Source organism: Furipterus horrens, unplaced genomic scaffold (assembly GCF_987537825.1).
Source record: "Furipterus horrens unplaced genomic scaffold, mFurHor1.1.pri manual_scaffold_4, whole genome shotgun sequence".
NCBI lineage: Eukaryota > Metazoa > Chordata > Mammalia > Chiroptera > Furipteridae > Furipterus > Furipterus horrens.
In genome coordinates this window covers 33,074,506-33,084,971 of record NW_028327174.1, presented here as the reverse complement: position 1 = coordinate 33,084,971, position 10,466 = coordinate 33,074,506, and the positions used below count along the sequence as shown (strand labels likewise).

At 38.9% G+C, this 10,466-nt stretch overlaps 1 pseudogene; it reads right to left on the bottom strand.

Moving 5' to 3' along the window:
* Nucleotides 1-9,502: 9,502 nt before the first annotated feature.
* Nucleotides 9,503-9,973, bottom strand: LOC150011495 (stathmin pseudogene; annotated as a pseudogene).
* Nucleotides 9,974-10,466: the final 493 nt, after the last annotated feature.

Genomic DNA, 10,466 nt, shown 5'->3' with positions numbered 1-10,466 from the left:
AATTAAAATTCAATCTGGGGATTCCTTATGAAATTTCAGCAAAGCAGATTTAAAAGAGCCTATATGATTAATTACTATTCTTGTGCATTTATGCAAATAATTTAGTCATATTTATTGAAACTAGTCTTATGTAGTAAATAGTCTAATCTGACCATCTTTGAACAAAATGGAGGTGATTTTAGGGAGAGAAATTGCGTTTCCATAGAATCTATGATACACAGTTGTGGGTATTAGATTCTAGTTCAGCTAATTGCCTTTAAAGTTATTTTTCACCTGTAAACTAGACTGGATCCTGAATTGTTCTAGTTTGCTTAAATATTTGGCTATAAGTCTTCAAACTAATGTTTCCTCTTTCTCCCATCCTTTGACTTGAAATTATTGAGAACTAAAACTTCTTTTTCTGAGCCGTACAATTGCAAATAACAGCTAAAGAATGTGATATGAACTTGAGAAATTGCTAAACAATTTTAGTGACTGAAGCTGTGTAAACCGTGAAGAATTTACCTGAGCTCCTGATGATGTCATGGGAGACATTCAAACTGCAGACCAGGAGAATATATCAGATAGTCACTGCCTGCTTTCATTTCAGCAAAATAAGCTTTGAGTCTGACATCTAGAAATCTTCTCAAATAACTGCTTTAAAGACTCAGAAACTAGTTTCTAATTTGCTCTCCTCATTAACCTTTTTTTTCTTCTGTTTTCATAAACATACCCCATATTAAATACCTGATTGCTTATTTACACAAGATAGACCTCACTTTGGGAACGCATCAGCATGACTGCCTCCTGAAATAAAACTCAAACAATTTAACTGACCTGACTTATTCTTAGGACGGAATGACTGAATCAATGAAACATGAGGCAATCTACCAGCTTAGCTTCAAAGCGTGTCTGAACAGATCAAAACTCTGCCACCCTGAAGCTGCTTTTTGGAATACTGATTTTAAGCTATTTATTAAGAAACAAGACTCAGAAAGAACTTTGACCCTCCCCCCATTTCTGCCCAAGAGATGTGGACAGAGAAACCCACTTCAGAAAGATCTTGGATACTTCCTTATCCTAATTTGAATTAATAAGTAGGGTAAACAGAAAGGCTTCAGGCAGAGGCCTGTTAGATGCCCTCTGGCTCATGGTTTCTGATGTGCCTAGCAAGGATTTGCCCTCCATGTGTGTTCTGTTCTTCCTCAGCTACCTGTAAATCCCCCATTCTCACTTCTGAAATCTACTACATCACCCTCACCTTCTCTTTTGTCTAAAAATGTCTTGTATACCCAATTCTGGCTCACTGTCTTTGGAATTTTCATGGAATAATTATGCGTATGTGAATTCCCCAAATTCATGTATTATGTTTTTTATTTTCTCCTGTTAATCTGTCTCTGCAGATTTGGTTTTTAGCCAAACCAGAACAAGATAGAAGTGGGAGAAAAAGTCTTAATATTCTTTTAGCCTCACACCAGGTCCTGGGGAATAATGTCTAAACCACCAGCTACAAGTGCCAGGTGGTAAAGGCAACACATCCACTGTCTTGACATTAATGACTGTTTTTAAATTTGTTTGTTTCTTTATTTTTAGAGGGAGAAATGGAGGGAAAAAGAGAGGGAGAGAAACATCAAAGTGAGAGAGGAGAAGTGATCAGTTGCCTTTCATACATGCCCCAACCAGGGACCCCAACCACAACCCAGGCACATGCCCTGAGAGATTTGAACATTTGAACTGGTGACATTTCACTTTGCGGGATGTCGCCTAACCAACTGAACCACACCGGTCAGGGCTAACAACTGTTGTTTATAACATCGGGGGGGGGGGGGGGTGCTGCAGAAAGATGTAAGTTGTTTTGAAAGAATTTACATTGTCAACAGATAAAGGAGGTGGGAGAAGGCAAAGCAAGGCCAGCTCGGCTCAGGGATAGGTGCAGAATCTTCATTGAGCAGCACAGGGAGTTGGGCAGAGGAATAAAAAATGCCCAGCAGCTTGGAAGCCATATTAAGACCAGATGGTCAGAAAGAATGCCAGATAGGCTGACCTCAAGAATATTATTACCACTCCTCCACTCCATACTCGAAAATGCAGAGGTACCTGATTTTTGTCTTCCTCCTAACTGCTGACGTTGAAACTACTGACATGCATGCACAGTTGATCAAGGTCTGACGTCTCTAAGGTGGTGGTAATGAGCAGTCTGCCATCTTGCCCCCAAAGCACAGACACGAGAGCTGCTGAGCCAATTAATAGAGGGAGGAAGTAATTTCACCCTACCATGAAAAATTCCACTCCTGGAACCTTTCACAAACCTCCTTTTCAAAAAGCTTGCCTTTCACCCTGGTCAGGTAGTTCAGTTGATTAGACTATTCTCCCCATACAATAAGGTTGCAGGTTCAATCCCTGGTCAGGGCACATACAAGAATCAATCAATAAATGGAAAAACATCTCTGCCCCCCCCCCCACCCGCCCCCTTTTCCTCCCCTTCTTCCTCTCTCTCTCAAATAAATGAATTTTATAAAGCTCACCTTTCATGCAAGCCCATTTTTGTCCCCTGCTTATAAAAGCATCCAAGCAGAGCCAGCCCCCAAGCCAGTTCGGAGGACCTTCCTTTCCTCCGTGCTGCCTCCCTTGTGTTCGAACATAAGCTGAGTAAAATCTATCTAGAAATTTCTCTGGGGTTTCCTCTGGATTTCTGTCTTGAGGAACCCAAGAACCCTGTCGCTGATAACACTCAACGAAGAAGTGTCCCTTCATGTGGCTTGGTTGTGGGCAACAGATTAGAAAATAAGAAGTGAAAGCTCCTGGGGTTCAATGGCTCCTGGTTATTCTCTAACTAATCTTCATCTGGAAGAAATAGCAACCTGGAAGTTAATCCAAAATGCCATAGGACAAACAGGAATGTGAGCAGTCTTATCAGCTGGCCTTGCAGTTGTTACCTGATTAACCCCTTTTTGTCTCTTCCTTCCACCCTCTGGCTTGCTGTTATTTAATTAAGGAAATCTCAGCATTTTCTCTATGATACCTTCATATTTGAAAGGAACCAAAGACTCAAAAAGAATTTTTTTTTAAGAATCTTTTAAAACTTAATTAATTAATTTATTTTTAGAGGGGAAAGGAGGGAGAGAAATATCAATGTGTTGTTGCCTTTTGTGCACCCCCAACTGGGAACCTGGCCTGTAACCCAGGCATGTGCCCTGACTGGGAGTTGAACCAACAATGCTTTGGTTGACAGGCCGGTACTCACTCAATCCACTGAGCCATGCCAGTCAGGGCAGAAAGAATTTCTGACTTTCCCCCTTTACTGCTCAAGAGATTCACATGGAAAAGCATGCCCCTGGAAGGGAATCTTAAGATATTCACTTTAGCCTAATTTGAATTAAATATGATAAATATCAGGGCTTCAGGCAAGGGGCTGTTAACTAGATATCCTCCTCCCCTTGTCTCTGAGTTGCCTAGCAAGAATTTGCTTGCCATTTTGAAACCGGAAAAGCCGGTGCTCATGCTGCCTGTCATCTACCAGACCCAATAAGCAGAGACAAGGATTGAATCTTTATGGGCGCTTCATTCAGATGGTCGGCAATCTGAAAAGACAGGGGGTTTGTACCCTAATAGACTGTCTTAAATTCCAGTATAAAATGGGCCCTTTAATAAGGAGAAGAGTAGGTAAGGGGGTTGGAATTCAGGGAAAAGATTAATTGGAAAAAAGCTGCAGCGTCCTTTCATCTGTGTCCTGGGCTGTGGTCTTTGTGTCCTGGGCAGTGGTCACCCTAAAGTACAATGGCTCAGATACTGTCTTGATTGCTTGCAGTCCTCCTGAGGCACAAAGGTGGAATTGCTTTTGGTTTCCTGGAATCAAGGTGAGGCACAAAGGTGGAACTGCTTTTGGTTTCCTGGAATCAAGGTGGGTCGTACCTCCAGTTCCTGAAACAATAGCTTTTTACATACATTGATTACTAAGTTCATTAGCTGTTACTCAAAACAAAAATTTTCCTACATTTGAGTCCCCCATCAATTTATGCTGTTCATCAACTACCTCTGAATTCCCCATTCTCACTTCTGAAATCTAATACACTTCCCACACTTTTCTCCTTTGTCCAAAATGTCATATATACCCAATGTTGTCTCAGTCTCTGGAACTCTCACATTTATGTGAATTACCCATGCTCATGTGTTGAAAATTTGATTTTTTTTTCTGTGGATTTGCCTCTAGTAATTTATTAACCCAGCTAGAAGAACTTAGAAGGCAGGAGGGAAAATAGTAACTTTTTTAAACCCTCATGTGTTCTACTGATGAAGGTTTTTTAACTTTACATCTTAATTTATCCAAAATTATATTTAAATTTGATTTTTGAAAAATTTTCTCTCTCTTTTTTAAAGAAACAACGGGCCTGGAAGAGAGTCTCTTGTGCTAGGTCCCAGCAAACTAACTTAATTGCAGTTTTAGCCTCTCTGGATCTAAAATTTTCTGGTCGGTAGTAGTGAAGTATTCTACCTGATAAACCTTTTCCATCACCCTAAAAACAATGAAGTAATCTGCTCTTTGTCCCTGTGATCTTCTGCCTGTAAAAGCCTTCCATTTTGTATAGCTCTGTGAGAAATGCTCACAATAAAATACTGGGACACAGGACTTGAGCAGCAAAGTGAGGCGTTTATTCATGAGTCTGCCGAGTCGGGTGCACAGCCTGCCAGGGGCATGCGTGTGCAAAGTAGACACACAAAAAAACCCTGATTTTATACTAATGGGATTAGCTCCCCCTCCCTAATGTGAATAGCTCCTCCACCCCTCTCCTTCTCCCCCATTTCTCCATTACTGGTTAATCTGGGTTCACAATCTAATGCAATTACTTAACTCAGGGTGTGATTAACTAAGGGTAATCTAGTTATAGGTCTATCTCCAACTTATTTGCAAAGTTAGCTACATCTTCCCATTTCTCTGTGTTTAGTGATGATAATCTTCCTCCTTTTGATCCCAGAGATATGTGTGAGGAGCTACCGAATGTCATTTCCTCGCCCCTTTTCCATTATTCCTCTGTTAATTATCTCCTACTGGTTTGAGAGCCACTGGCTTCTTTATCCCTAACAGTTCCTTGGAGCACCTCCTTATTTGCTACATAGGATGTTTCTCTGTTCAGGAGTCGTTCAATAAAGCCAATTTGATCTTTAAATTTATTCATTTGAATTTTGATTCTAACAGATTCAAGGATGAAAAAAACATGCATATGATAAATATCAGATACAGGACATTTTGACATTTGGCATACTTAAAAGTAACACCAACTTACACCTCTGTCACAAGTAAAGCATCCAACTCTTCCTTGACGTCAACATATTTCACCAGCTCTTTCCCACCTCCCACCTTACTTCTCTTCTTACTCTTGTGCCTCACTCTCGGATTTAGCCTTAAACACACTTTTTCTTAATTCAATGGCTCTCTTATTGATTTACTTGAATGAAAAATCAGCTATGTAAGAATCATGAGGAAAAAAACTCTTGAATCAACAATTGAGACAAATAACAGGAATGGTGGTACCTAAAGAGAGAAAAAGCAAAAGAACCAGCATGTTTTGAGACCTCTACTATGGTGAAGTCAGTGCTATGGCAGTATTTTACATGTAGCAGAGTATGACATTTTTTGGATATCATTTATAAGAGGCTTATTTCTTGAAGTCACTAGAGTGGCCCTGTTCCTCATACAAATGTTATACAGGCAGAGGTCTTTAATGAAGGTGTAATGTTCTGTAATGAGAATGTCACAAATACTGTATCTTTTATCACTTCATCCTGTTGGTTATTCACTGTAATTTCCTAGAATATAAAGCTGGTCATTAGGGCAAAGGTAGATCCATTTACTTAAAGAGCCCAGGGCCTTCTGGGAGAGACTAAATCCTCTCAAAACCAAGGATCTTTGTGACTTTGATTGAATTTAGTTTTAAATCATAGCTCTAAAAATCATATCCCTCCTTCTCCATATAACCGTCAGAGATGTAACCTTTCCCCAGGATAACCAGCAACCCCTGAGGCATCAGAAGACAGTAGCCCAGACATGACTGACAGTCACAAGATCTGGACTGCACAGAGGCTAAAGATAACTTCTGTAACTAAGTTATGTTTCAGCTATTGAGCCCTAAGGTAGAACAAATACCCTGGCTACTTTCCATGAGCTCAGACAGAGGGATGAAAGAAAAGACCTCAGAATTGCCTTCAAGGCCTGTAGATATGAAATATTACCCTTACCTCACCTCCAACCAATCAGCTCCCAGCACCACCACAAACCCCATCTAAACCCATGATGTCTTGTGATTTTGCCCTAAAGAATCTGTAATCTGTATTCCATCAGAGAGTCACGGTTTTTTTTAGAGTATAATCTCCCTGCCTCCATATTGGCCAATTCCATATTTAACTCTTTTAATATGCTGCAAACTCCTGCCTGTGCTTTTCTTTGGCTAGTGTGCACAGGCAGGTAAACTCAAGGAAAAATACTGGGATTCCAGTACCACTCTGATATATGAAATTAGAAAATGCTGTTAGGATGAACAAGGCAGGCTTCATTTACCCAAAAGCCCGTGGTAGAAACAAGTCACATGTCTCCTAAAATAACATTGATGTAGAGAAAGAGGTTATCTTGACTGGTAGCTCTAACTCATGATAAACAAATAATGCAGAAGCAGAGTAATAAATATATTTATACTTTTCAACAAAGTATTAACTAGTACTTGTATCCTTTCTCTGAACAGACAAAACTTTTACTCCATGTTGTATTTTTACCTTCCACTGCATTGAAGTTATCTCAAAATTTAGCTCTAAATTAATTTTTTACACCATACCTCTACTTTCGTAGGAAAATTGCCTATGTATAAAATACTGTTGCTTATATTTTAAAATTAAAGGACAATAATTTAGAGCCAATTGTTGTGGACAAAGTAAGAGGTGTTCAAATTCATCTTACCAGATCCATGGCTGTGGACCTCCTCCTCCGAAGCCTTCATTCCCACCTGGCTTCCGTATCCGAATAGTTCTCATCCTTGATTTTCCACCTCAGGTCCCATTTTCGCCTTGAATTCTTACCAAGCATCTTACGTCACAGAGATGTCTCTCTGCTTCTGAATTTCTATTCTATTTACCATTTGTTTTCATACCCTTCTCCTTACGTTTTAAGTATACAAACTAAAATGGAACTTATTCGAGAGCTGTGATTGCCTTCTAGCGCGTTAGACTAAAACTGGTTTGATCAGAACACCATGAGCTCTTCCCCTACTGTTCCTTGGTTCTTTTTAGCTTAGTAACAGTCAGGGACAACTGAATGTGAATCTTAGGGCTGTCATTGGTCTACCTAGCAACCAAGAGGATTCCCAAGGACACACACTCTGAAGATATACCCTTCTGATATAGTAATGAATGAATGAAATACACTAAAATAGTGTATTTCCATATAAACTAAAATCATATGTCAATATTGGAACTACTGTATAATTAACTGTGGTTTTATGTCTCAAGAGAGGCTATTATTGCACTTTCTATTATCAAACATTTTATTTCAATCACATCAAGCAAATATTCCTAACTTTTGAAAAATTAAATAATGAGGACATACAGAGGTAAACTAAGAATAATATTACAACCAACCATGTACATATAAGGCAGATATAACAAGTATTAACATTCAGCCATTTTTCTTAAGCAATAAAATATTACAGAGGTGTAAACTAAGAATAGAAATAAAAGAATACTTAAATACAGTTTTATAGAAGTTATTAACAAAGGATAATAAATAACTGGATACAAGTCTTTGGGATTTCTTGAATAGTACAATCAACAAAAGCAGGTAAGTTATGACTCAAAGAAATATTCAAACTAGACATCTTTTTATACTTTTTAGATAATAAAACAATGAATTTTTGAGAAATTAACAGGACAAAGAAAGTTAGTGCTCATTCTACAGGAATCTAAACAGTTTAAGTGTTTGTTAGTAAGGAACCCAAACAAAGTTTAGGCTTAGGTACAACCTTTATTTATACATGCTTTTCGACTCTGGATTTTATAACCCTTGTGATAAGGTTGTCTCAGACCTTCAGGAGTGGAGAGGGCACCTATTATGGAGATTTACTTCCTGCTTCCATGGGGTTGGAGGGAAGTCAGAGAGCTGCTCTTCCTGCTCTTGCAGCTTCTTAGTTGATTTTAGTTCAAAATAATCAATATGTCATTCTGGCCCCAACGAGATAATAAAGAAATCAAAATCACAGTACTGTGTTAATGTATTTATGGAAGGTTGGGGAATAAGCTGCTTATTGCTGCTATATTTTAATGTTTTCTTTTGCTTTAATGAGTTTGGCACATTTAATATTTTGCAGATTATCCTTATGATTCCAAATAAAAAGTTTTATTGATTTAGGTTTGCAATTTCAAAGCGTAAGACATTTAAACGCATATGATGATGTTTTTAGGTTTATAACTAGTATCATAACTTTAAAAAAGACTTGAGATTCAATGGAAATATGTATACCTATTTAACATTTTTAGATTTCTGAGTTATTTAAATACTTGGGAAGTTTTTTCAAGCAGACAATTGAAATTTTGAACTAAAAGTGTAAGTGGCACTGAATATCAATCAAAGACCTCTTAAAAGTAATTGTTAAAATTTTTCATATCTATAAATTAATGGTTTGATTTATAAGTGAATCTAAAAGCTTAAAAACAAATATTTTTAAGTTTCTAACTTTAATATGTTAATAATTACCTTTAATCACCTCAACTGATCTTTTCTTGGTGGTCTTGCGTCACTGTCAAGAATACCAAAATATTCTCATTGACATAATTTGATCAAGAGTCCATCAATGTCAGGTACAGCTTTTGTTGAAAAGAAGAAAATGCTACCCTGTATGTGTGTGCATTCTTTTGCTTTGGTTTTCTATTAGTTTAATTTAGTGGCTAAAATGTATATTTATAAAACTTAACTTGAATGTTTAAATATTTTAATAAACTACTAAAAGAGATTATTTTCTTTTGTTCAGGGGCCATGCATGCTAATCTTCTCTGTATCATTCCAATTTTATTTTTATTTTTTATTATTATTATTTTTTCACTGCCACCAACAGTGCAGTTTTATTAACCATTCAAGTACAATAGCATCTAGTAAGATAGAGACAGAATTGGGATTTAAAAGTAAACAGATATTCAGCATCTAACAATTTGAAAGAAGCCACTACATACTGTTTTCACAAACATGTTTTCACAGAGTCAATACAGTACTAGCCATTGACTCAAAACATCAAGTGTACTGAAGTACAAAAGATGCAACAAGAAAAATAGCTACATTAGGAAGACTTCAACACTTTAGAAAAAGAATAAAACACTTTCAGTTTCTCCCCTTTATCCCCTAAAACAACATCATACACTTTGGTTCTACCTGTGGTCCTGCATCAGCTTCTAGCGTATTTGTCAGGAGGGAAAAAAATAAAATGACACTGGCCAGTATGGTCTTTAGATATTTAGGAGGGGGAGGAAGAAAGTCAGTTCTCAGAACAAATTAGTCAGCTTCAGTCTCATCAGCAAGATCTTTGGATTCTTTGTTCTTCTGCACTTCTTCAATGTGTTTGTCCTTCTCTTGCAAGCGCTCCATCTTGGTAGCCATCTGGGCCTCTCTGTTCTCCTTGTTGGCTTCCATTTTGTGGGTCAGTTTCTCTTCTGCCATTTTACTGAAATTATTGTTCTCTATCGCCTTCTGAAGCACTTCTTTCTCATCCTCTCGTTTCTCAGCAAGCTGCTTCAAGACCTTTGCTTCATGGGACTTGCGCCTTTCTTCTGCAGCTTCTAATTTCTTCTGAATTTCCACCAGGGAAAGATCCTTCTTCTTTGGAGGGGAAAAGGGGAATTCTGGGATCAATTCTTTTGATCCAGAGCTGAAAAATAGTTCAAAAGCCTCACCTGAGGCACGCTTCTCCAGTTCTTTCACCTGGATAGCAGAAGAAGCCATGGTGAACTGAAGACAAGAGATTGGCAGTATATTCTACAATCCACTGGCAAGAAAAGCCCTCCGCCCTAGCTGTCTGCGCCCCCTGTCGCGAGGGCAGAAGCCTTAGTGGGGTGTTAGCCTCTCAGGCGCAGCCCCACAGTCACTGAGCGAGGATTATCAAAGGGAGTGGGCGCAGCCCGGGCTTTGGGCAGTCTGGTCCTAAGACTAGTGTGCTCCCTCCAGATGCCTCCCTGCCCCTTCAGACAATGGGGACCCCAGTGGGGCCACGCTTGCAGGGGGAGTGAGGGAGGCAAAAATGGGAGCCCATGCCCCCTATTGTCTCCTCCACAGCACCAGGGGCCTAACTCCCGGGTCTGGCCCGGCTGGCCGCACCCCCTCTGTATCATTCCAATTTTAGTATTTATTGCTGAAACAAGCACTTTTTTTCCCTTTTCTGAGTACTGTAAGGAGCATAATTGTCCAAAAGTGGCCAGAGGACTCATTGTTGGTTTCCCAGACAATAGGCAGCTCTGTCTCC